Source organism: Podarcis gaigeae (assembly GCF_964106915.1).
Source record: "Podarcis gaigeae genome assembly, chromosome: 9".
In the NCBI taxonomy this organism is placed as follows: domain Eukaryota; kingdom Metazoa; phylum Chordata; class Lepidosauria; order Squamata; family Lacertidae; genus Podarcis; species Podarcis gaigeae.
This window is the reverse complement of record NC_139685.1, coordinates 13,845,109-13,872,813: the sequence shown is the minus strand read 5'-3', so window position 1 is coordinate 13,872,813 and position 27,705 is coordinate 13,845,109.

Here is a 27,705-nt window from a genome sequence, read left to right as displayed (position 1 = left end):
AAAACCCCTAAGCCCCGGGGTCACAATTTCTGCAAAAATCTCAATTTCTCCAATTCACTCTTAAATAGTGCCTGACGGTTGCAAATGCTCCCCTGAAAGGTTTGGCGTTCAAAACAGAAGGCTTTTTATCACTGGATAAGAAATCAGCCCTCTACAACTTGACCTGTGGAAAAAGATTTTTTTGAAAAAATCCCAAGCCCCGGGGTCACAATTTCTGCAAAAATCTCAATTTCTCCAATTCACTCAAAAATGGTGCCAATCAGTTGCAAATGCTCCCCTGAAAGGTTTGGCGGTCGAAACAGAAGGCTTTTTATCAAAGGACAAGAAATCAGCCCTCCACAACTTGACCTGCGGAAAAAGGTTTTTTTGAAAAAATCCCTAAGCCCCGGGGTCACAATTTCTGCAAAAATCTCAATTTCTCCAATTCACTCTAAAATGGTGCCTGAGGGTTGCGAATGATCCCCCTAAAGGTTTGGCGGTCGAAACAGAAGGCTTTTTATCACGGGACAAGAAATCAGCCCTCCACAACTTGACCTGCGGAAAAAGATTTTTTTGAAAAAATCCCTAAGCCCCGGGGTCACAATTTCTGCAAAAATCTCAATTTCCCCAATTCACTCTAAAATGTTGCCTGATGGTTGCAAATGCTCCCCTGAAAGGCTTGGCGGTCGAAACAGAAGGCTGTTTAGCACAGGACAAGAAATCAGCCCTCCACAACTTGACCTGCCGGAAAAGATTTTTTTGAAAATATCCCTAAGCCCCGGGGTCACAATTTCTGCAAAAATCTCAATTTCTCCAATTCACTCAAAAATGGTGCCATTCGGTTGTAAATGCTCCCCTGAAAGGTTTGGCGGTCGAAACAGAAGGCTTTTTATCAAAGGACAAGAAATCAGCCCTCCACAACTTGACCTGCGGAAAAAGATTTTTTTGAAAAAAACCCCTAAGCCCCGGGGTCACAATTTCTGCAAAAATCTCAATTTCTCCAATTCACTCTAAAATGGTGCCTGACGGTTGTAAATGATCCTCTTAAAGGTTTGGCGGTCGAAACAGAAGGCTTTTTATCACGGGACAAGAAATAAGCCGTCATAACTTGACCTGCGGAAAAAGATTTTTTTGAAAAAATCCATAAGCCCCGGGGTCACAATTTCTGCAAAAATCTCAATTTCTCCAATTCACTCTAAAATAGTGCCTGACGGTTGCAAATGCTCCCCTGAAAGGTTTGGCGTTCAAAACAGAAGGCTTTTTATCACTGGATAAGAAATCAGCCCTCTACAACTTGACCTGTGGAAAAAGATTTTTTTGAAAAAATCCCAAGCCCCGGGGTCACAATTTCTGCAAAAATCTCAATTTCTCCAATTCACTCAAAAATGGTGCCAATCAGTTGCAAATGCTCCCCTGAAAGGTTTGGCGGTCGAAACAAAAGGCTTTTTATCAAAGGACAAGAAATCAGCCGTCCACAACTTGACCTGCGGAAAAAGGTTTTTTTGAAAAAATCCCTAAGCCCCGGGGTCACAATTTCTGCAAAAATCTCAATTTCTCCAATTCACTCTAAAATGGTGCCTTACGGTTGCAAATGCTCATCTGAATGGTTTGGCGGTCGAAACAGAAGGCTCTTTATCAGAGGACAAGAAATCAGCCCTCCACAACTTGACCTGCGGAAAAAGGTTTTTTTAAAAAAAAATCCCTAAGCCCCGGGGTCACAATTTCTGCAAAAATCTCAATTTCGCCAATTCCCTCTAAAATGTTGCCTGACGGTTGCAAATGATCCCCTTAAAGGTTTCGCGGTCGAAACAGAAGGCTTTTTATCATGGGACAAGAAATAAGCCCTCATAACTTGACCTGCGGAAAAAGATTTTTTTGAAAAAATCCCTAAGCCCCGGGGTCACAATTTCTGGAAAAATCTCAATTTCTCCAATTCACTCTAAAATGGTGCCTGAGGGTTGCAAATGATCCCCCTAAAGGTTTGGCGGTCGAAACAGAAGGCTTTTTATCACGGGACAAGAAATCAGCCCTCCAAAACTTGACCTGCGGAAAAAGATTTTTTTGAAAAAATCCCTAAGCCCCGGGGTCACAATTTCTGCAAAAATCTCAATTTCTCCAATTCACTCAAAAATGGTGCCAATCGGTTGCAAATGCTCCCCTGAAAGGTTTGGCGGTCGAAACAGAAGGCTTTTTATCACAGGACAAGAAATTAGCCCTCCACAACTTGACCTGCCGGAAAAGATTTTTTTGAAAAAACCCCTAAGCCCCGGGGTCACAATTTCTGCAAAAATCTCAATTTCTCCAATTCACTCTAAAATGGTGCCTGACGGTTGTAAATGATCCTCTTAAAGGTTTGGCGGTCGAAACAGAAGGCTTTTTATCACGGGACAAGAAATAAGCCGTCATAACTTGACCTGCGGAAAAAGATTTTTTTGAAAAAATCCCTAAGCCCCGGGGTCACAATTTCTGCAAAAATCTCAATTTCTCCAATTCACTCTAAAATAGTGCCTGACGGTTGCAAATGCTCCCCTGAAAGGTTTGGCGTTCAAAACAGAAGGCTTTTTATCACTGGATAAGAAATCAGACCTCTACAACTTGACCTGTGGAAAAAGATTTTTTTGAAAAAATCCCAAGCCCCGGGGTCACAATTTCTGCAAAAATCTCAATTTCTCCAATTCACTCAAAAATGGTGCCATTCGGTTGCGAATGCTCCCCTGAAAGGTTAGGCGGTCGAAACAGAAGGCTTTTTATCAAAGGACAAGAAATCAGCCCTCCACAACTTGACCTGCAGAAAAAGATTTTTTTGAAAAAACCCCTAAGCCCCGGGGTCACAATTTCTGCAAAAATCTCAATTTCTCTAATTCACTCTAAAATGGTGCCTTACGGTTGCAAATGCTCATCTGAAAGGTTTGGCCGTCGAAACAGAAGGGTCTTTATCAGAGGACAAGAAATCAGCCCTCCACAACTTGACCTGCGGAAAAAGGTTTTTTTTTTAAAAAAATCCCTAAGCCCCGGGGTCACAATTTCTGCAAAAATCTCAATTTCTCCAATTCACTCTACAATGGTGCCTGACAGTTGTAAATGCTCCCCTGAAAGGTTTGGCGGTCGAAACAGAAGGCTTTTTATCACGGGACAAGAAATAAGCCGTCATAACTTGACCTGCGGAAAAAGGTTTTTTTGAAAAAATCCCTAAGCCCCGGGGTCACAATTTCTGCAAAAATCTCAATTTCTCCAATTCACTCTAAAATGGTGCCTTACGGTTGCAAATGCTACCCTGAAAGGTTTAGCGGTCGAAACAGAAGGCTCTTTATCAGAGGACAAGAAATCAGCCCTCCACAACTTGACCTGCGGAAAAAGGTTTTTTTTAAAAAAAATCCCTAAGCCCCGGGGTCACAATTTCTGCAAAAATCTCAATTTCGCCAATTCACTCTAAAATGGTGCCTGAGGGTTGCAAATGATCCCCCTAAAGGTTTGGCGGTCGAAACAGAAGGCTTTTTATCAGGGGACAAGAAATCAGCCCTCCAAAACTTGACCTGCGGAAAAAGATTTTTTTGAAAAAATCCCTAAGCCCCGGGGTCACAATTTCTGCAAAAATCTCAATTTCTCCAATTCACTCTAAAATGTTGCCTGATGGTTGCAAATGCTCCCCTGAAAGGTTTGGCGGTCGAAACAGAAGGCTGTTTAGCACAGGACAAGAAATCAGCCCTCCACAACTTGACCTGCCGGAAAAGATTTTTTTGAAAATATCCCTAAGCCCCGGGGTCACAATTTCTGCAAAAATCTCAATTTCTCCAATTCACTCAAAAATGGTGCCATTCGGTTGTAAATGCTCCCCTGAAAGGTTTGGCGGTCGAAACAGAAGGCTTTTTATCAAAGGACAAGAAATCAGCCCTCCACAACTTGACCTGCGGGAAAAGGTTTTTTTGAAAAAATCCCTCAGCCCCGGGGTCACAATTTCTGCAAAAATCTCAATTTCTCCAATTCACTCAAAAATGGTGCCTGAAGGTTGCAAATGCTACCCTGAAAGGTTTGGCGGTCAAAACAGAAGGCTTTTTATCACTGGACAAGAAATCAGCCCTCCACAACTTGACCTGCGTGAAAAGATTTTTTTGAAAAAAAATCCCTCAGCCCCGGGGTCACAATTTCTGCAAAAATCTCAATTTCTCCAATTCACTCAAAAATGGTGCCTGAAGGTTGCAAATGCTACCCTGAAAGGTTTGGCGGTCAAAACAGAAGGCTTTTTATCACTGGACAAGAAATCAGCCCTCCACAACTTGACCTGCGGAAAAAGATTTTTTTGAAAAAATATCCCTCAGCCCCGGGGTCACAATTTCTGCAAAAATCTCAATTTCTCCAATTCACTCAAAAATGGTGCCTGAAGGTTGCAAATGCTACCCTGAAAGGTTTGGCGGTCAAAACAGAAGGCTTTTTATCACTGGACAAGAAATCAGCCCTCCACAACTTGACCTGCGGGAAAAGGTTTTTTTGAAAAAAATCCCTCAGCCCCGGTGTCACAATTTCTGCAAAAATCTCAATTTCTCCAATTCACTCAAAAATGGTGCCAATCGGTTGCAAATGCTCCCCTGAAAGGTTTGGCGGTCGAAACAGAAGGCTTTTTATCACTGGACAAGAAATCAGCCCTCCACAACTTGACCTGCGTGAAAAGATTTTTTTGAAAAAAATCCCTCAGCCCCGGGGTCACAATTTCTGCAAAAATCTCAATTTCTCCAATTCACTCAAAAATGTTGCCTGAAGGTTGCAAATGCTACCCTGAAAGGTTTGGCGGTCAAAACAGAAGGCTTTTTATCACTGGACAAGAAATCAGCCCTCCACAACTTGACCTGCGGAAAAAGATTTTTTTGAAAAAAAATCCCTCAGCCCCGGGGTCACAATTTCTGCAAAAATCTCAATTTCTCCAATTCACTCATAAATGGTGCCTGAAGGTTGCAAATGCTCCCCTGAAAGGTTTGGCGGTCGAAACAGAAGGCTTTTTATCACTGGATAAGAAATCAGCCCTCTACAACTTGACCTGCGGAAAAAGATTTTTTTGAAAAAATCCCAAGCCCCGGGGTCACAATTTCTGCAAAAATCTCAATTTCTCCAATTCACTCTAAAATGGTGCCTTACGGTTGCAAATGCTCATCTGAAAGGTTTGGCGGTCGAAACAGAAGGCTCTTTATCAGAGGACAAGAAATCAGCCCTCCACAACTTGACCTGCAGAAAAAGATTTTTTTGAAAAAACCCCTAAGCCCCGGGGTCACAATTTCTGCAAAAATCTCAATTTCTCCAATTCACTCTAAAATGGTGCCTGACTGTTGTAAATGATCCTCTTAAAGGTTTGGCGGTCGAAACAGAAGGCTTTTTATCACGGGACAAGAAATAAGCCGTCATAACTTGACCTGCGGAAAAAGATTTTTTTGAAAAAATCCCTAAGCCCCGGGGTCACAATTTCTGCAAAAATCTCAATTTTTCCAATTCACTCTAAAATGGTGCCTGACGGTTGCAAATGATGCCCCTAAAGGTTTGGTAGTCAAAACAGAAGGCTTTTTATCACGGGACAAGAAATCAGCCCTCCATAACTTGACCTGCGGGAAAAGATTTTTTTGAAAAAATCCCTAAGCCCCGGGGTCACAATTTCTGCAAAAATCTCAATTTCTCCAATTCACTCAAAAATGGTGCCAATCGGTTGCAAATGCTCCCCTGAAAGTTTTGGCGGTATACAGAAGGCTTTTTATCAAAGGACAAGAAATCAGCCCTCCACAACTTGACCTGCGGAAAAAGGTTTTTTTGAAAAAATCCCTAAGCCCCGGGATCACAATTTCTGCAAAAATCTCAATTTCTCCAATTCACTCTAAAATGGTGCCTTACGGTTGCAAATACTCATCTGAAAGGTTTGGCGGTCGAAACAGAAGGGTCTTTATCAGAGGACAAGAAATCAGCCCTCCACAACTTGACCTGCGGCAAAAGGTTTTTTTTTAAAAAAAATCCCTAAGCCCCGGGGTCACAATTTCTGCAAAAATCTCAATTTCGCCAATTCCCTCTAAAATGGTGCCTGACGGTTGAAAATGATCCCTTAAAGGTTGGGCGGTCGAAACAGAAGGCTTTTTATCACGGGACAAGAAATTAGCCCTCCACAACTTGACCTGCGGGAAAAGATTTTTTTGAAAAAATCCCTAAGCCCCGGGGTCACAATTTCTGCAAAAATCTCAATTTCTCCAATTCACTCTAAAATAGTGCCTGAAGGTTGCAAATGCTACCCTGAAAGGTTTGGCGGTCAAGCCCCGGGGTCACAATTTCTGCAAAAATCTCAATTTCTCCAATTCACTCTATAATGGTGCCTTACGGTTGCAAATGCTCATCTGAAAGGTTTGGCGGTCGAAACAGAAGGCTTTTTATCACAGGACAAGAAATCAGCCCTCCACAAATTGGCCTGCGGAAAAAGGGTTTTTTTTAAAAAAAATTCCTAAGCCCCGGGGTCACAATTTCTGCAAAAATCTCAATTTCGCCAATTCCCTCTAAAATGGTGCCTGACGGTTGCAAATGATCCCCTTAAAGGTTTAGCGGTCGAAACAGAAGGCTTTTTATCACTGGACAAGAAATCAGCCCTCCACAACTTGACCTGCGGAAAAAGATTTTTTTGAAAAAATCCCTAAGCCCCGGGGTCACAATTTCTGCAAAAATCTCAATTTCTCCAATTCACTCAAAAATGGTGCCAATCGGTTGCAAATGCTCCCCTGAAAGGTTTGGCGGTCGAAACAGAAGGCTTTTTATCACAGGACAAGAAATTAGCCCTCCACAACTTGACCTGCGGAAAAAGATTTTTTTGAAAAAATCCCTAAGCCCCGGGGTCACAATTTCTGCAAAAATCTCAATTTCTCCAATTCACTCTAAAATGGTGCCATTCGGTTGTAAATGCTCCCCTGAAAGGTTTGGCGGTCGAAACAGAAGGCTTTTTATCAAAGGACAAGAAATCAGCCCTCCACAACTTGACCTTCCGGAAAAGATTTTTTTGAAAAAAATCCCTCAGCCCCGGGGTCACAATTTCTGCAAAAATCTCAATTTCTCCAATTCACTCAAAAATGGTGCCATTCGGTTGTAAATGCTCCCCTGAAAGGTTTGGCGGTCGAAACAGAAGGCTTTTTATCACAGGACAAGAAATCAGCCCTCCACAACTTGACCTGCAGAAAAAGATTTTTTTGAAAAAACCCCTAAGCCCCGGGGTCACAATTTCTGCAAAAATCTCAATTTCTCCAATTCACTCTTAAATAGTGCCTGAGGGTTGCGAATGATCCCCCTAAAGGTTTGGCGGTCGAAACAGAAGGCTTTTTATCACGGGACAAGAAATCAGCCCTCCACAACTTGACCTGCGGAAAAAGATTTTTTTGAAAAAATCCCTAAGCCCCGGGGTCACAATTTCTGCAAAAATCTCAATTTCTCCAATTCACTCAAAAATGGTGCCAATCGGTTGCAAATGCTCCCCTGAAAGTTTTGGCGGTATACAGAAGGCTTTTTATCAAAGGACAAGAAATCAGCCCTCCACAACTTGACCTGCGGAAAAAGGTTTTTTTGAAAAAATCCCTAAGCCCCGGGATCACAATTTCTGCAAAAATCTCAATTTCTCCAATTCACTCTAAAATGGTGCCTTACGGTTGCAAATGCTCATCTGAAAGGTTTGGCGGTCGAAACAGAAGGGTCTTTATCAGAGGACAAGAAATCAGCCCTCCACAACTTGACCTGCGGAAAAAGGTTTTTTTTAAAAAAAAATCCCTAAGCCCCGGGGTCACAATTTCTGCAAAAATCTCAATTTCGCCAATTCCCTCTAAAATGGTGCCTGACGGTTGAAAATGATCCCTTAAAGGTTGGGCGGTCGAAACAGAAGGCTTTTTATCACGGGACAAGAAATTAGCCCTCCACAACTTGACCTGCGGGAAAAGATTTTTTTGAAAAAATCCCTAAGCCCCGGGGTCACAATTTCTGCAAAAATCTCAATTTCTCCAATTCACTCTAAAATAGTGCCTGAAGGTTGCAAATGCTACCCTGAAAGGTTTGGCGGTCAAGCCCCGGGGTCACAATTTCTGCAAAAATCTCAATTTCTCCAATTCACTCTATAATGGTGCCTTACGGTTGCAAATGCTCATCTGAAAGGTTTGGCGGTCGAAACAGAAGGCTTTTTATCACAGGACAAGAAATCAGCCCTCCACAACTTGACCTGCGGAAAAAGGTTTTTTTTTAAAAAAAATTCCTAAGCCCCGGGGTCACAATTTCTGCAAAAATCTCAATTTCGCCAATTCCCTCTAAAATGGTGCCTGACGGTTGCAAATGATCCCCTTAAAGGTTTAGCGGTCGAAACAGAAGGCTTTTTATCACTGGACAAGAAATCAGCCCTCCACAACTTGACCTGCGGAAAAAGATTTTTTTGAAAAAATCCCTAAGCCCCGGGGTCACAATTTCTGCAAAAATCTCAATTTCTCGAATTCACTCAAAAATGGTGCCAATCGGTTGCAAATGCTCCCCTGAAAGGTTTGGCGGTCGAAACAGAAGGCTTTTTATCACAGGACAAGAAATTAGCCCTCCACAACTTGACCTGCGGAAAAAGATTTTTTTGAAAAAATCCCTAAGCCCCGGGGTCACAATTTCTGCAAAAATCTCAATTTCTCCAATTCACTCTAAAATGGTGCCATTCGGTTGTAAATGCTCCCCTGAAAGGTTTGGCGGTCGAAACAGAAGGCTTTTTATCAAAGGACAAGAAATCAGCCCTCCACAACTTGACCTTCCGGAAAAGATTTTTTTGAAAAAAATCCCTCAGCCCCGGGGTCACAATTTCTGCAAAAATCTCAATTTCTCCAATTCACTCAAAAATGGTGCCTGAAGGTTGCAAATGCTCCCCTGAAAGGTTTGGCGGTCGAAACAGAAGGCTTTTTATCACTGGATAAGAAATCAGCCCTCCACAACTTGACCTGCGGAAAAAGGTTTTTTTTTAAAAAAAATTCCTAAGCCCCGGGGTCACAATTTCTGCAAAAATCTCAATTTCTCCAATTCACTCTTAAATAGTGCCTGAGGGTTGCGAATGATCCCCCTAAAGGTTTGGCGGTCGAAACAGAAGGCTTTTTATCACGGGACAAGAAATCAGCCCTCCACAACTTGACCTGCGGAAAAAGATTTTTTTGAAAAAATCCCTAAGCCCCGGGGTCACAATTTCTGCAAAAATCTCAATTTCTCCAATTCACTCAAAAATGGTGCCAATCGGTTGCAAATGCTCCCCTGAAAGTTTTGGCGGTATACAGAAGGCTTTTTATCAAAGGACAAGAAATCAGCCCTCCACAACTTGACCTGCGGAAAAAGGTTTTTTTGAAAAAATCCCTAAGCCCCGGGATCACAATTTCTGCAAAAATCTCAATTTCTCCAATTCACTCTAAAATGGTGCCTTACGGTTGCAAATGCTCATCTGAAAGGTTTGGCGGTCGAAACAGAAGGGTCTTTATCAGAGGACAAGAAATCAGCCCTCCACAACTTGACCTGCGGAAAAAGGTTTTTTTAAAAAAAAAATCCCTAAGCCCCGGGGTCACAATTTCTGCAAAAATCTCAATTTCGCCAATTCCCTCTAAAATGGTGCCTGACGGTTGAAAATGATCCCTTAAAGGTTGGGCGGTCGAAACAGAAGGCTTTTTATCACGGGACAAGAAATTAGCCCTCCACAACTTGACCTGCGGGAAAAGATTTTTTTGAAAAAATCCCTAAGCCCCGGGGTCACAATTTCTGCAAAAATCTCAATTTCTCCAATTCACTCTAAAATGGTGCCTTACGGTTGCAAATGCTCATCTGAAAGGTTTGGCGGTCGAAACAGAAGGGTCTTTATCAGAGGACAAGAAATCAGCCCTCCACAACTTGACCTGCGGAAAAAGGTTTTTTTTAAAAAAAAATCCCTAAGCCCCGGGGTCACAATTTCTGCAAAAATCTCAATTTCGCCAATTCCCTCTAAAATGGTGCCTGACGGTTGAAAATGATCCCTTAAAGGTTGGGCGGTCGAAACAGAAGGCTTTTTATCACGGGACAAGAAATTAGCCCTCCACAACTTGACCTGCGGGAAAAGATTTTTTTGAAAAAATCCCTAAGCCCCGGGGTCACAATTTCTGCAAAAATCTCAATTTCTCCAATTCACTCTATAATGGTGCCTTACGGTTGCAAATGCTCATCTGAAAGGTTTGGCGGTCGAAACAGAAGGCTTTTTATCACAGGACAAGAAATCAGCCCTCCACAACTTGACCTGCGGAAAAAGGTTTTTTTTAAAAAAAAATTCCTAAGCCCCGGGGTCACAATTTCTGCAAAAATCTCAATTTCGCCAATTCCCTCTAAAATGGTGCCTGACGGTTGCAAATGATCCCCTTAAAGGTTTAGCGGTCGAAACAGAAGGCTTTTTATCACTGGACAAGAAATCAGCCCTCCACAACTTGACCTGCGGAAAAAGATTTTTTTGAAAAAATCCCTAAGCCCCGGGGTCACAATTTCTGCAAAAATCTCAATTTCTCGAATTCACTCAAAAATGGTGCCAATCGGTTGCAAATGCTCCCCTGAAAGGTTTGGCGGTCGAAACAGAAGGCTTTTTATCAAAGGACAAGAAATCAGCCCTCCACAACTTGACCTTCCGGAAAAGATTTTTTTGAAAAAAATCCCTCAGCCCCGGGGTCACAATTTCTGCAAAAATCTCAATTTCTCCAATTCACTCAAAAATGGTGCCATTCGGTTGTAAATGCTCCCCTGAAAGGTTTGGCGGTCGAAACAGAAGGCTTTTTATCACAGGACAAGAAATCAGCCCTCCACAACTTGACCTGCAGAAAAAGATTTTTTTGAAAAAACCCCTAAGCCCCGGGGTCACAATTTCTGCAAAAATCTCAATTTCTCCAATTCACTCTTAAATAGTGCCTGAGGGTTGCGAATGATCCCCCTAAAGGTTTGGCGGTCGAAACAGAAGGCTTTTTATCACGGGACAAGAAATCAGCCCTCCACAACTTGACCTGCGGAAAAAGATTTTTTTGAAAAAATCCCTAAGCCCCGGGGTCACAATTTCTGCAAAAATCTCAATTTCCCCAATTCACTCTAAAATGTTGCCTGATGGTTGCAAATGCTCCCCTGAAAGGCTTGGCGGTCGAAACAGAAGGCTGTTTAGCACAGGACAAGAAATCAGCCCTCCACAACTTGACCTGCCGGAAAAGATTTTTTTGAAAATATCCCTAAGCCCCGGGGTCACAATTTCTGCAAAAATCTCAATTTCTCCAATTCACTCAAAAATGGTGCCATTCGGTTGTAAATGCTCCCCTGAAAGGTTTGGCGGTCGAAACAGAAGGCTTTTTATCAAAGGACAAGAAATCAGCCCTCCACAACTTGACCTGCGGAAAAAGGTTTTTTTGAAAATATCCCTAAGCCCCGGGGTCACAATTTCTGCAAAAATCTCAATTTCTCCATTTCACTCTAAAATGGTGCCTGACGGTTGTAAATGATCCTCTTAAAGGTTTGGCGGTCGAAACAGAAGGCTTTTTATCACGGGACAAGAAATAAGCCGTCATAACTTGACCTGCGGAAAAAGATTTTTTTGAAAAAATCCATAAGCCCCGGGGTCACAATTTCTGCAAAAATCTCAATTTCTCCAATTCACTCTAAAATAGTGCCTGACGGTTGCAAATGCTCCCCTGAAAGGTTTGGCGTTCAAAACAGAAGGCTTTTTATCACTGGATAAGAAATCAGCCCTCTACAACTTGACCTGTGGAAAAAGATTTTTTTGAAAAAATCCCAAGCCCCGGGGTCACAATTTCTGCAAAAATCTCAATTTCTCCAATTCACTCAAAAATGGTGCCAATCAGTTGCAAATGCTCCCCTGAAAGGTTTGGCGGTCGAAACAAAAGGCTTTTTATCAAAGGACAAGAAATCAGCCGTCCACAACTTGACCTGCGGAAAAAGGTTTTTTTGAAAAAATCCCTAAGCCCCGGGGTCACAATTTCTGCAAAAATCTCAATTTCTCCAATTCACTCTAAAATGGTGCCTTACGGTTGCAAATGCTCATCTGAATGGTTTGGCGGTCGAAACAGAAGGCTCTTTATCATAGGACAAGAAATCAGCCCTCCACAACTTGACCTGCGGAAAAAGGTTTTTTTTAAAAAAAATCCCTAAGCCCCGGGGTCACAATTTCTGCAAAAATCTCAATTTCGCCAATTCCCTCTAAAATGTTGCCTGACGGTTGCAAATGATCCCCTTAAAGGTTTCGCGGTCGAAACAGAAGGCTTTTTATCATGGGACAAGAAATAAGCCCTCATAACTTGACCTGCGGAAAAAGATTTTTTTGAAAAAATCCCTAAGCCCCGGGGTCTCAATTTCTGGAAAAATCTCAATTTCTCCAATTCACTCTAAAATGGTGCCTGAGGGTTGCAAATGATCCCCCTAAAGGTTTGGCGGTCGAAACAGAAGGCTTTTTATCACGGGACAAGAAATCAGCCCTCCAAAACTTGACCTGCCGGAAAAGATTTTTTTGAAAATATCCCTAAGCCCCGGGGTCACAATTTCTGCAAAAATCTCAATTTCTCCAATTCACTCAAAAATGGTGCCATTCGGTTGTAAATGCTCCCCTGAAAGGTTTGGCGGTCGAAACAGAAGGCTTTTTATCAAAGGACAAGAAATCAGCCCTCCACAACTTGACCTGCGGAAAAAGGTTTTTTTGAAAAAATCCCTAAGCCCCGGGGTCACAATTTCTGCAAAAATCTCAATTTCTCCATTTCACTCTAAAATGGTGCCTGACGGTTGTAAATGATCCTCTTAAAGGTTTGGCGGTCGAAACAGAAGGCTTTTTATCACGGGACAAGAAATAAGCCGTCATAACTTGACCTGCGGAAAAAGATTTTTTTGAAAAAATCCATAAGCCCCGGGGTCACAATTTCTGCAAAAATCTCAATTTCTCCAATTCACTCTAAAATAGTGCCTGACGGTTGCAAATGCTCCCCTGAAAGGTTTGGCGTTCAAAACAGAAGGCTTTTTATCACTGGATAAGAAATCAGCCCTCTACAACTTGACCTGTGGAAAAAGATTTTTTTGAAAAAATCCCAAGCCCCGGGGTCACAATTTCTGCAAAAATATCAATTTCTCCAATTCACTCAAAAATGGTGCCAATCAGTTGCAAATGCTCCCCTGAAAGGTTTGGCGGTCGAAACAAAAGGCTTTTTATCAAAGGACAAGAAATCAGCCGTCCACAACTTGACCTGCGGAAAAAGGTTTTTTTGAAAAAATCCCTAAGCCCCGGGGTCACAATTTCTGCAAAAATCTCAATTTCTCCAATTCACTCTAAAATGGTGCCTTACGGTTGCAAATGCTCATCTGAATGGTTTGGCGGTCGAAACAGAAGGCTCTTTATCAGAGGACAAGAAATCAGCCCTCCACAACTTGACCTGCGGAAAAAGGTTTTTTTTAAAAAAAATCCCTAAGCCCCGGGGTCACAATTTCTGCAAAAATCTCAATTTCGCCAATTCCCTCTAAAATGTTGCCTGACGGTTGCAAATGATCCCCTTAAAGGTTTCGCGGTCGAAACAGAAGGCTTTTTATCATGGGACAAGAAATAAGCCCTCATAACTTGACCTGCGGAAAAAGATTTTTTTGAAAAAATCCCTAAGCCCCGGGGTCACAATTTCTGGAAAAATCTCAATTTCTCCAATTCACTCTAAAATGGTGCCTGAGGGTTGCAAATGATCCCCCTAAAGGTTTGGCGGTCGAAACAGAAGGCTTTTTATCACGGGACAAGAAATCAGCCCTCCAAAACTTGACCTGCGGAAAAAGATTTTTTTGAAAAAATCCCTAAGCCCCGGGGTCACAATTTCTGCAAAAATCTCAATTTCTCCAATTCACTCAAAAATGGTGCCAATCGGTTGCAAATGCTCCCCTGAAAGGTTTGGCGGTCGAAACAGAAGGCTTTTTATCACAGGACAAGAAATTAGCCCTCCACAACTTGACCTGCCGGAAAAGATTTTTTTGAAAAAACCCCTAAGCCCCGGGGTCACAATTTCTGCAAAAATCTCAATTTCTCCAATTCACTCTAAAATGGTGCCTGAGGGTTGTAAATGATCCTCTTAAAGGTTTGGCGGTCGAAACAGAAGGCTTTTTATCACGGGACAAGAAATAAGCCGTCATAACTTGACCTGCGGAAAAAGATTTTTTTGAAAAAATCCCTAAGCCCCGGGGTCACAATTTCTGCAAAAATCTCAATTTCTCCAATTCACTCTAAAATAGTGCCTGACGGTTGCAAATGCTCCCCTGAAAGGTTTGGCGTTCAAAACAGAAGGCTTTTTATCACTGGATAAGAAATCAGACCTCTACAACTTGACCTGTGGAAAAAGATTTTTTTGAAAAAATCCCAAGCCCCGGGGTCACAATTTCTGCAAAAATCTCAATTTCTCCAATTCACTCAAAAATGGTGCCATTCGGTTGCGAATGCTCCCCTGAAAGGTTAGGCGGTCGAAACAGAAGGCTTTTTATCAAAGGACAAGAAATCAGCCCTCCACAACTTGACCTGCAGAAAAAGATTTTTTTGAAAAAACCCCTAAGCCCCGGGGTCACAATTTCTGCAAAAATCTCAATTTCTCTAATTCACTCTAAAATGGTGCCTTACGGTTGCAAATGCTCATCTGAAAGGTTTGGCCGTCGAAACAGAAGGGTCTTTATCAGAGGACAAGAAATCAGCCCTCCACAACTTGACCTGCGGAAAAAGGTTTTTTTTTTAAAAAAATCCCTAAGCCCCGGGGTCACAATTTCTGCAAAAATCTCAATTTCTCCAATTCACTCTAAAATGGTGCCTGACAGTTGTAAATGATCCTCTTAAAGGTTTGGCGGTCGAAACAGAAGGCTTTTTATCACGGGACAAGAAATAAGCCGTCATAACTTGACCTGCGGAAAAAGGTTTTTTTGAAAAAATCCCTAAGCCCCGGGGTCACAATTTCTGCAAAAATCTCAATTTCTCCAATTCACTCTAAAATGGTGCCTTACGGTTGCAAATGCTACCCTGAAAGGTTTAGCGGTCGAAACAGAAGGCTCTTTATCAGAGGACAAGAAATCAGCCCTCCACAACTTAACCTGCGGAAAAAGGTTTTTTTTAAAAAAAATCCCTAAGCCCCGGGGTCACAATTTCTGCAAAAATCTCAATTTCGCCAATTCACTCTAAAATGGTGCCTGAGGGTTGCAAATGATCCCCCTAAAGGTTTGGCGGTCGAAACAGAAGGCTTTTTATCACGGGACAAGAAATCAGCCCTCCAAAACTTTACCTGCGGTAAAAGATTTTTTTGAAAAAATCCCTAAGCCCCGGGGTCACAATTTCTGCAAAAATCTCAATTTCTCCAATTCACTCTAAAATGTTGCCTGATGGTTGCAAATGCTCCCCTGAAAGGTTTGGCGGTCGAAACAGAAGGCTGTTTAGCACAGGACAAGAAATCAGCCCTCCACAACTTGACCTGCCGGAAAAGATTTTTTTGAAAATATCCCTAAGCCCCGGGGTCACAATTTCTGCAAAAATATCAATTTCTCCAATTCACTCAAAAATGGTGCCATTCGGTTGTAAATGCTCCCCTGAAAGGTTTGGCGGTCGAAACAGAAGGCTTTTTATCAAAGGACAAGAAATCAGCCCTCCACAACTTGACCTGCGGGAAAAGGTTTTTTTAAAAAAAATCCCTCAGCCCCGGGGTCACAATTTCTGCAAAAATCTCAATTTCTCCAATTCACTCAAAAATGGTGCCTGAAGGTTGCAAATGCTACCCTGAAAGGTTTGGCGGTCAAAACAGAAGGCTTTTTATCACTGGACAAGAAATCAGCCCTCCACAACTTGACCTGCGTGAAAAGATTTTTTTGAAAAAAATCCCTCAGCCCCGGGGTCACAATTTCTGCAAAAATCTCAATTTCTCCAATTCACTCAAAAATGGTGCCTGAAGGTTGCAAATGCTACCCTGAAAGGTTTGGCGGTCAAAACAGAAGGCTTTTTATCACTGGACAAGAAATCAGCCCTCCACAACTTGACCTGCGGAAAAAGATTTTTTTGAAAAAAAATCCCTCAGCCCCGGGGTCACAATTTCTGCAAAAATCTCAATTTCTCCAATTCACTCAAAAATGGTGCCTGAAGGTTGCAAATGCTACCCTGAAAGGTTTGGCGGTCAAAACAGAAGGCTTTTTATCACTGGAGAAGAAATCAGCCCTCCACAACTTGACCTGCGGGAAAAGGTTTTTTTGAAAAAAATCCCTCAGCCCCGGGGTCACAATTTCTGCAAAAATCTCAATTTCTCCAATTCACTCAAAAATGGTGCCAATCGGTTGCAAATGCTCCCCTGAAAGGTTTGGCGGTCGAAACAGAAGGCTTTTTATCACTGGACAAGAAATCAGCCCTCCACAACTTGACCTGCGTGAAAAGATTTTTTTGAAAAAAATCCCTCAGCCCCGGGGTCACAATTTCTGCAAAAATCTCAATTTCTCCAATTCACTCAAAAATGGTGCCTGAAGGTTGCAAATGCTACCCTGAAAGGTTTGGCGGTCAAAACAGAAGGCTTTTTATCACTGGACAAGAAATCAGCCCTCCACAACTTGACCTGCGGAAAAAGATTTTTTTGAAAAAAAATCCCTCAGCCCCGGGGTCACAATTTCTGCAAAAATCTCAATTTCTCCAATTCACTCATAAATGGTGCCTGAAGGTTGCAAATGCTCCCCTGAAAGGTTTGGCGGTCGAAACAGAAGGCTTTTTATCACTGGATAAGAAATCAGCCCTCTACAACTTGACCTGCGGAAAAAGATTTTTTTGAAAAAATCCCAAGCCCCGGGGTCACAATTTCTGCAAAAATCTCAATTTCTCCAATTCACTCAAAAATGGTGCCAATCAGTTGCAAATTCTCCCCTGAAAGGTTTGGCGGTCGAAACAGAAGGCTTTTTATCAAAGGACAAGAAATCAGCCCTCCACAACTTGACCTGCGGAAAAAGGTTTTTTTGAAAAAATCCCTAAGTCCCGGGGTCACAATTTCTGCAAAAATCTCAATTTCTCCAATTCACTCTAAAATGGTGCCTTACGGTTGCAAATGCTCATCTGAAAGGTTTGGCGGTCGAAACAGAAGGCTCTTTATCAGAGGACAAGAAATCAGCCCTCCACAACTTGACCTGCAGAAAAAGATTTTTTTGAAAAAACCCCTAAGCCCCGGGGTCACAATTTCTGCAAAAATCTCAATTTCTCCAATTCACTCTAAAATGGTGCCTGACGGTTGTAAATGATCCTCTTAAAGGTTTGGCGGTCGAAACAGAAGGCTTTTTATCACGGGACAAGAAATAAGCCGTCATAACTTGACCTGCGGAAAAAGATTTTTTTGAAAAAATCCCTAAGCCCCGGGGTCACAATTTCTGCAAAAATCTCAATTTCTCCAATTCACTCTAAAATGGTGCCTGACGGTTGCAAATGATGCCCCTAAAGGTTTGGTAGTCAAAACAGAAGGCTTTTTATCACGGGACAAGAAATCAGCCCTCCATAACTTGACCTGCGGGAAAAGATTTTTTTGAAAAAATCCCTAAGCCCCGGGGTCACAATTTCTGCAAAAATCTCAATTTCTCCAATTCACTCAAAAATGGTGCCAATCGGTTGCAAATGCTCCCCTGAAAGTTTTGGCGGTATACAGAAGGCTTTTTATCAAAGGACAAGAAATCAGCCCTCCACAACTTGACCTGCGGAAAAAGGTTTTTTTGAAAAAATCCCTAAGCCCCGGGATCACAATTTCTGCAAAAATCTCAATTTCTCCAATTCACTCTAAAATGGTGCCTTACGGTTGCAAATGCTCATCTGAAAGGTTTGGCGGTCGAAACAGAAGGGTCTTTATCAGAGGACAAGAAATCAGCCCTCCACAACTTGACCTGCGGAAAAAGGTTTTTTTTTAAAAAAAATCCCTAAGCCCCGGGGTCACAATTTCTGCAAAAATCTCAATTTCGCCAATTCCCTCTAAAATGGTGCCTGACGGTTGAAAATGATCCCTTAAAGGTTGGGCGGTCGAAACAGAAGGCTTTTTATCACGGGACAAGAAATTAGCCCTCCACAACTTGACCTGCGGGAAAAGATTTTTTTGAAAAAATCCCTAAGCCCCGGGGTCACAATTTCTGCAAAAATCTCAATTTCTCCAATTCACTCTAAAATAGTGCCTGAAGGTTGCAAATGCTACCCTGAAAGGTTTGGCGGTCAAGCCCCGGGGTCACAATTTCTGCAAAAATCTCAATTTCTCCAATTCACTCTATAATGGTGCCTTACGGTTGCAAATGCTCATCTGAAAGGTTTGGCGGTCGAAACAGAAGGCTTTTTATCACAGGACAAGAAATCAGCCCTCCACAACTTGACCTGCGGAAAAAGGTTTTTTTTTAAAAAAAATTCCTAAGCCCCGGGGTCACAATTTCTGCAAAAATCTCAATTTCGCCAATTCCCTCTAAAATGGTGCCTGACGGTTGCAAATGATCCCCTTAAAGGTTTAGCGGTCGAAACAGAAGGCTTTTTATCACAGGACAAGAAATCAGCCCTCCACAACTTGACCTGCAGAAAAAGATTTTTTTGAAAAAACCCCTAAGCCCCGGGGTCACAATTTCTGCAAAAATCTCAATTTCTCCAATTCACTCTAAAATGGTGCCTGACGGTTGTAAATGATCCTCTTAAAGGTTTGGCGGTCGAAACAGAAGGCTTTTTATCACGGGACAAGAAATAAGCCGTCATAACTTGACCTGCGGAAAAAGATTTTTTTGAAAAAAATCCCTAAGCCCCGGGGTCACAATTTCTGCAAAAATCTCAATTTCTCCAATTCACTCTTAAATAGTGCCTGACGGTTGCAAATGCTCCCCTGAAAGGTTTGGTGTTCAAAACAGAAGGCTTTTTATCAAAGGACAAGAAATCAGCCCTCCACAACTTGACCTGCGGAAAAAGGTTTTTTTGCAAAAATCCCTAAGCCCCGGGATCACAATTTCTGCAAAAATCTCAATTTCTCCAATTCACTCTAAAATGGTGCCTTACGGTTGCAAATGCTACCCTGAAAGTTTTGGCGGTCAAGCCCCGGGGTCACAATTTCTGCAAAAATCTCAATTTCTCCAATTCACTCTAAAATGGTGCCTTACGGTTTCAAATGCTCATCTGAAAGGTTTGGCGGTCGAAACAGAAGGCTCTTTATCAGAGGACAAGAAATCAGCCCTCCACAACGTGACCTGCGGAAAAAAGTTTTTTTTTAAAAAAATCCCTAAGCCCCGGGGTCACAATTTCTGCAAAAATCTCAATTTCGCCAATTCCCTCTAAAATGTTGCCTGACGGTTGCAAATGATCCCCTTAAAGGTTTCGCGGTCGAAACAGAAGGCTTTTTATCACGGGACAAGAAATAAGCCCTCATAACTTGACCTGCGGAAAAAGATTTTTTTGAAAGAATCCCTAAGCCCCGGGGTCACAATTTCTGCAAAAATCTCAATTTCTCCAATTCACTCTAAAATGGTGCCTGACGGTTGCAAATGATCCCCTTAAAGGTTGGGCGGTCGAAACTGAAGGCTTTTTATCACTGAACAAGAAATCAGCCCTCCACAACTTGACCTGCGGAAAAAGGTTTTTTTTTAAAAAAATTCCTAAGCCCCGGGGTCACAATTTCTGCAAAAATCTCAATTTCGCCAATTCCCTCTAAAATGGTGCCTGACGGTTGCAAATGATCCCCCTAAAGGTTTGGCGGTCGAAACAGAAGGCTTTTTATCACGGGACAAGAAATCAGCCCTCCACAACTTGACCTGCGGGAAAAGATTTTTTTGAAAAAATCCCTAAGCCCCGGGGTCACAATTTCTGCAAAAATCTCAATTTCTCCAATTCACTCTAAAATGGTGCCTTACGGTTGCAAATGCTCATCTGAAAGGTTTGGCGGTCGAAACAGAAGGCTCTTTATCAGAGGACAAGAAATCAGCCCTCCACAACTTGACCTGCAGAAAAAGATTTTTTTGAAAAAACCCCTAAGCCCCGGGGTCACAATTTCTGCAAAAATCTCAATTTCTCCAATTCACTCTAAAATGGTGCCTGACGGTTGTAAATGATCCTCTTAAAGGTTTGGCGGTCGAAACAGAAGGCTTTTTATCACGGGACAAGAAATAAGCCGTCATAACTTGACCTGCGGAAAAAGATTTTTTTGAAAAAATCCCTAAGCCCCGGGGTCACAATTTCTGCAAAAATCTCAATTTCTCCAATTCACTCTAAAATGGTGCCTGACGGTTGCAAATGATGCCCCTAAAGGTTTGGTAGTCAAAACAGAAGGCTTTTTATCACGGGACAAGAAATCAGCCCTCCATAACTTGACCTGCGGGAAAAGATTTTTTTGAAAAAATCCCTAAGCCCCGGGGTCACAATTTCTGCAAAAATCTCAATTTCTCCAATTCACTCAAAAATGGTGCCAATCGGTTGCAAATGCTCCCCTGAAAGTTTTGGCGGTATACAGAAGGCTTTTTATCAAAGGACAAGAAATCAGCCCTCCACAACTTGACCTGCGGAAAAAGGTTTTTTTGAAAAAATCCCTAAGCCCCGGGATCACAATTTCTGCAAAAATCTCAATTTCTCCAATTCACTCTAAAATGGTGCCTTACGGTTGCAAATGCTCATCTGAAAGGTTTGGCGGTCGAAACAGAAGGGTCTTTATCAGAGGACAAGAAATCAGCCCTCCACAACTTGACCTGCGGAAAAAGGTTTTTTTTTAAAAAAAAATCCCTAAGCCCCGGGGTCACAATTTCTGCAAAAATCTCAATTTCGCCAATTCCCTCTAAAATGGTGCCTGACGGTTGAAAATGATCCCTTAAAGGTTGGGCGGTCGAAACAGAAGGCTTTTTATCACGGGACAAGAAATTAGCCCTCCACAACTTGACCTGCGGGAAAAGATTTTTTTGAAAAAATCCCTAAGCCCCGGGGTCACAATTTCTGCAAAAATCTCAATTTCTCCAATTCACTCTAAAATAGTGCCTGAAGGTTGCAAATGCTACCCTGAAAGGTTTGGCGGTCAAGCCCCGGGGTCACAATTTCTGCAAAAATCTCAATTTCTCCAATTCACTCTATAATGGTGCCTTACGGTTGCAAATGCTCATCTGAAAGGTTTGGCGGTCGAAACAGAAGGCTTTTTATCACAGGACAAGAAATCAGCCCTCCACAACTTGACCTGCGGAAAAAGGTTTTTTTTTAAAAAAAATTCCTAAGCCCCGGGGTCACAATTTCTGCAAAAATCTCAATTTCGCCAATTCCCTCTAAAATGGTGCCTGACGGTTGCAAATGATCCCCTTAAAGGTTTAGCGGTCGAAACAGAAGGCTTTTTATCACAGGACAAGAAATCAGCCCTCCACAACTTGACCTGCAGAAAAAGATTTTTTTGAAAAAACCCCTAAGCCCCGGGGTCACAATTTCTGCAAAAATCTCAATTTCTCCAATTCACTCTAAAATGGTGCCTGACGGTTGTAAATGATCCTCTTAAAGGTTTGGCGGTCGAAACAGAAGGCTTTTTATCACGGGACAAGAAATAAGCCGTCATAACTTGACCTGCGGAAAAAGATTTTTTTGAAAAAAATCCCTAAGCCCCGGGGTCACAATTTCTGCAAAAATCTCAATTTCTCCAATTCACTCTTAAATAGTGCCTGACGGTTGCAAATGCTCCCCTGAAAGGTTTGGTGTTCAAAACAGAAGGCTTTTTATCAAAGGACAAGAAATCAGCCCTCCACAACTTGACCTGCGGAAAAAGGTTTTTTTGCAAAAATCCCTAAGCCCCGGGATCACAATTTCTGCAAAAATCTCAATTTCTCCAATTCACTCTAAAATGGTGCCTTACGGTTGCAAATGCTACCCTGAAAGTTTTGGCGGTCAAGCCCCGGGGTCACAATTTCTGCAAAAATCTCAATTTCTCCAATTCACTCTAAAATGGTGCCTTACGGTTTCAAATGCTCATCTGAAAGGTTTGGCGGTCGAAACAGAAGGCTCTTTATCAGAGGACAAGAAATCAGCCCTCCACAACGTGACCTGCGGAAAAAAGTTTTTTTTTAAAAAAATCCCTAAGCCCCGGGGTCACAATTTCTGCAAAAATCTCAATTTCGCCAATTCCCTCTAAAATGTTGCCTGACGGTTGCAAATGATCCCCTTAAAGGTTTCGCGGTCGAAACAGAAGGCTTTTTATCACGGGACAAGAAATAAGCCCTCATAACTTGACCTGCGGAAAAAGATTTTTTTGAAAGAATCCCTAAGCCCCGGGGTCACAATTTCTGCAAAAATCTCAATTTCTCCAATTCACTCTAAAATGGTGCCTGACGGTTGCAAATGATCCCCTTAAAGGTTGGGCGGTCGAAACTGAAGGCTTTTTATCACTGAACAAGAAATCAGCCCTCCACAACTTGACCTGCGGAAAAAGGTTTTTTTTTTAAAAAAATTCCTAAGCCCCGGGGTCACAATTTCTGCAAAAATCTCAATTTCGCCAATTCCCTCTAAAATGGTGCCTGACGGTTGCAAATGATCCCCCTAAAGGTTTGGCGGTCGAAACAGAAGGCTTTTTATCACGGGACAAGAAATCAGCCCTCCACAACTTGACCTGCGGGAAAAGATTTTTTTGAAAAAATCCCTAAGCCCCGGGGTCACAATTTCTGCAAAAATCTCAATTTCTCCAATTCACTCTAAAATGGTGCCTGACGGTTGCAAATGATCCCCTTAAAGGTTGGGCGGTCGAAACTGAAGGCTTTTTATCACTGAACAAGAAATCAGCCCTCCACAACTTGACCTGCGGAAAAAGGTTTTTTTTTAAAAAAAATTCCTAAGCCCCGGGGTCACAATTTCTGCAAAAATCTCAATTTCGCCAATTCCCTCTAAAATGGTGCCTGACGGTTGCAAATGATCCCCCTAAAGGTTTGGCGGTCGAAACAGAAGGCTTTTTATCACGGGACAAGAAATCAGCCCTCCACAACTTGACCTGCGGGAAAAGATTTTTTTGAAAAAATCCCTAAGCCCCGGGGTCACAATTTCTGCAAAAATCTCAATTTCTCCAATTCACTCAAAAATGGTGCCAATCGGTTGCAAATGCTCCCCTGAAAGTTTTGGCGGTATACAGAAGGCTTTTTATCAAAGGACAAGAAATCAGCCCTCCACAACTTGACCTGCGGAAAAAGGTTTTTTTTTAAAAAAAATCCCTAAGCCCCGGGGTCACAATTTCTGCAAAAATCTCAATTTCGCCAATTCCCTCTAAAATGGTGCCTGACGGTTGAAAATGATCCCTTAAAGGTTGGGCGGTCGAAACAGAAGGCTTTTTATCACGGGACAAGAAATTAGCCCTCCACAACTTGACCTGCGGGAAAAGATTTTTTTGAAAAAATCCCTAAGCCCCGGGGTCACAATTTCTGCAAAAATCTCAATTTCTCCAATTCACTCTAAAATAGTGCCTGAAGGTTGCAAATGCTACCCTGAAAGGTTTGGCGGTCAAGCCCCGGGGTCACAATTTCTGCAAAAATCTCAATTTCTCCAATTCACTCTATAATGGTGCCTTACGGTTGCAAATGCTCATCTGAAAGGTTTGGCGGTCGAAACAGAAGGCTTTTTATCACAGGACAAGAAATCAGCCCTCCACAACTTGACCTGCGGAAAAAGGTTTTTTTTAAAAAAAAATTCCTAAGCCCCGGGGTCACAATTTCTGCAAAAATCTCAATTTCGCCAATTCCCTCTAAAATGGTGCCTGACGGTTGCAAATGATCCCCTTAAAGGTTTAGCGGTCGAAACAGAAGGCTTTTTATCACAGGACAAGAAATCAGCCCTCCACAACTTGACCTGCAGAAAAAGATTTTTTTGAAAAAACCCCTAAGCCCCGGGGTCACAATTTCTGCAAAAATCTCAATTTCTCCAATTCACTCTAAAATGGTGCCTGACGGTTGTAAATGATCCTCTTAAAGGTTTGGCGGTCGAAACAGAAGGCTTTTTATCACGGGACAAGAAATAAGCCGTCATAACTTGACCTGCGGAAAAAGATTTTTTTGAAAAAAATCCCTAAGCCCCGGGGTCACAATTTCTGCAAAAATCTCAATTTCTCCAATTCACTCTTAAATAGTGCCTGACGGTTGCAAATGCTCCCCTGAAAGGTTTGGTGTTCAAAACAGAAGGCTTTTTATCAAAGGACAAGAAATCAGCCCTCCACAACTTGACCTGCGGAAAAAGGTTTTTTTGCAAAAATCCCTAAGCCCCGGGATCACAATTTCTGCAAAAATCTCAATTTCTCCAATTCACTCTAAAATGGTGCCTTACGGTTGCAAATGCTACCCTGAAAGTTTTGGCGGTCAAGCCCCGGGGTCACAATTTCTGCAAAAATCTCAATTTCTCCAATTCACTCTAAAATGGTGCCTTACGGTTTCAAATGCTCATCTGAAAGGTTTGGCGGTCGAAACAGAAGGCTCTTTATCAGAGGACAAGAAATCAGCCCTCCACAACGTGACCTGCGGAAAAAAGTTTTTTTTTAAAAAAATCCCTAAGCCCCGGGGTCACAATTTCTGCAAAAATCTCAATTTCGCCAATTCCCTCTAAAATGTTGCCTGACGGTTGCAAATGATCCCCTTAAAGGTTTCGCGGTCGAAACAGAAGGCTTTTTATCACGGGACAAGAAATAAGCCCTCATAACTTGACCTGCGGAAAAAGATTTTTTTGAAAGAATCCCTAAGCCCCGGGGTCACAATTTCTGCAAAAATCTCAATTTCTCCAATTCACTCTAAAATGGTGCCTGACGGTTGCAAATGATCCCCTTAAAGGTTGGGCGGTCGAAACTGAAGGCTTTTTATCACTGAACAAGAAATCAGCCCTCCACAACTTGACCTGCGGAAAAAGGTTTTTTTTTTAAAAAAATTCCTAAGCCCCGGGGTCACAATTTCTGCAAAAATCTCAATTTCGCCAATTCCCTCTAAAATGGTGCCTGACGGTTGCAAATGATCCCCTTAAAGGTTGGGCGGTCGAAACAGAAGGCTTTTTATCACAGGACAAGAAATCAGCCCTCCACAACTTGACCTGCAGAAAAAGATTTTTTTGGAAAAACCCCTAAGCCCCGGGGTCACAATTTCTGCAAAAATCTCAATTTCTCCAATTCACTCTAAAATGGTGCCTGATGGTTGCAAATGCTCCCCTGAAAGGTTTGGCGGTCGAAACAGAAGGCTTATTAGCACAGGACAAGAAATCAGCCCTCCACAACTTGAACTGCAGAAAATCTTTTTTTTGAAAAAATCCCTAAGCCCCGGGGTCACAATTTCTGCAAAAATCTCAATTTCTCCAATTCACTCAAAAATGGTGCCAATCGGTTGCAAATGCTCCCCTGAAAGGTTTGGCGGTCGAAACAGAAGGCTTTTTATCACTGGACAAGAAATCAGCCCTCCACAACTTGACCTGCGTGAAAAGATTTTTTTGAAAAAATTCCCTCAGCCCCGGGGTCACAATTTCTGCAAAAATCTCAATTTCTCCAATTCACTCAAAAATGGTGCCAATCGGTTGCAAATGCTCCCCTGAAAGGTTTGGCGGTCGAAAGAGAAGGCTTTTTATCACTGCACAAGAAATCAGCCCTCCACAACTTGACCTGCGGGAAAAGGTTTTTTTGAAAAAATCCCTAAGCCCCGGGGTCACAATTTCTGCAAAAATCTCAATTTCTCCAATTCACTCAAAAATGGTGCCAATCGGTTGCAAATGCTCCCCTGAAAGGTTTGGCGGTCGAAACAGAAGGCTTTTTATCACAGGACAAGAAATTAGCCCTCCACAACTTGACCTGCGGGAAAAGGTTTTTTTGAAAAAATCCCTAAGCCCCGGGGTCACAATTTCTGCAAAAATATCAATTTTTCCAATTCACTCTAAAATGGTGCCTTAGGGTTGCAAATGCTCATCTGAAAGGTTTGGCGGACGAAACAGAAGGCTCTTTATCAGAGGACAAGAAATCAGCCCTCCACAACTTGACCTGCGGAAAAAGGTTTTTTTTTTAAAAAAATGCCTAAGCCCCGGGGTCACAATTTCTGCAAAAATCTCAAGTTCTCCAATTCCCTCTAAAATGGTACCTGACGGTTGCAAATGCTCCCCTGAAAGGTTTGGCGGTCGAAACAGAAGGCTTTTTATCACAGGACAAGAAATCAGCCCTCCACAACTTGAACTGCAGAAAATCTTTTTTTTGAAAAAATCCCTAAGCCCCGGGGTCACAATTTCTGCAAAAATCTCAATTCCTCCAATTCACTCTAAAATGGTGCCTTAGGGTTGCAAATGCTCATCTGAAAGGTTTGGCGGTCGAAACAGAAGCGTCTTTATCAGAGGACAAGAAATCAGCCCTCCACAACTTGACCTGCAGAAAATGGTTTTTTTTAAAAAAAATCCCTAAGCCCCGGGGTCACAATTTCTGCAAAAATCTCAATTTCGCCAATTCCCTCTAAAATGGTGCCTGACGGTTGCAAATGATCCTCTTAAAGGTTTGGCGGTCGAAACAGAAGGCTTTTTATCACGGGACAAGAAATAAGCCGTCATAACTTGACCTGCGGAAAAAGATTTTTTTGAAAAAAATCCCTAAGCCCCGGGGTCACAATTTCTGCAAAAATCTCAATTTCTCCAATTCACTCTTAAATAGTGCCTGACGGTTGCAAATGCTCCCCTGAAAGGTTTGGCGTTCAAAACAGAAGGCTTTTTATCAAAGGACAAGAAATCAGCCCTCCACAACTTGACCTGCGGAAAAAGGTTTTTTTGCAAAAATCCCTAAGCCCCGGGATCACAATTTCTGCAAAAATCTCAATTTCTCCAATTCACTCTAAAATGGTGCCTTACGGTTGCAAATGCTACCCTGAAAGTTTTGGCGGTCAAGCCCCGGGGTCACAATTTCTGCAAAAATCTCAATTTCTCCAATTCACTCTAAAATGGTGCCTTACGGTTTCAAATGCTCATCTGAAAGGTTTGGCGGTCGAAACAGAAGGCTCTTTATCAGAGGACAAGAAATCAGCCCTCCACAACGTGACCTGCGGAAAAAAGTTTTTTTTTAAAAAAATCCCTAAGCCCCGGGGTCACAATTTCTGCAAAAATCTCAATTTCGCCAATTCCCTCTAAAATGGTGCCTGACGGTTGCAAATGATCCCCTTAAAGGTTGGGCGGTCGAAACTGAAGGCTTTTTATCACTGAACAAGAAATCAGCCCTCCACAACTTGACCTGCGGAAAAAGGTTTTTTTAAAAAAAAAATTCCTAAGCCCCGGGGTCACAATTTCTGCAAAAATCTCAATTTCGCCAATTCCCTCTAAAATGGTGCCTGACGGTTGCAAATGATCCCCTTAAAGGTTGGGCGGTCGAAACAGAAGGCTTTTTATCACAGGACAAGAAATCAGCCCTCCACAACTTGACCTGCAGAAAAAGATTTTTTTGAAAAAACCCCTAAGCCCCGGGGTCACAATTTCTGCAAAAATCTCAATTTCTCCAATTCACTCTAAAATGGTGCCTGATGGTTGCAAATGCTCCCCTGAAAGGTTTGGCGGTCGAAACAGAAGGCTTATTAGCACAGGACAAGAAATCAGCCCTCCACAACTTGAACTGCAGAAAATCTTTTTTTTGAAAAAATCCCTAAGCCCCGGGGTCACAATTTCTGCAAAAATCTCAATTTCTCCAATTCACTCAAAAATGGTGCCAATCGGTTGCAAATGCTCCCCTGAAAGGTTTGGCGGTCGAAACAGAAGGCTTTTTATCACTG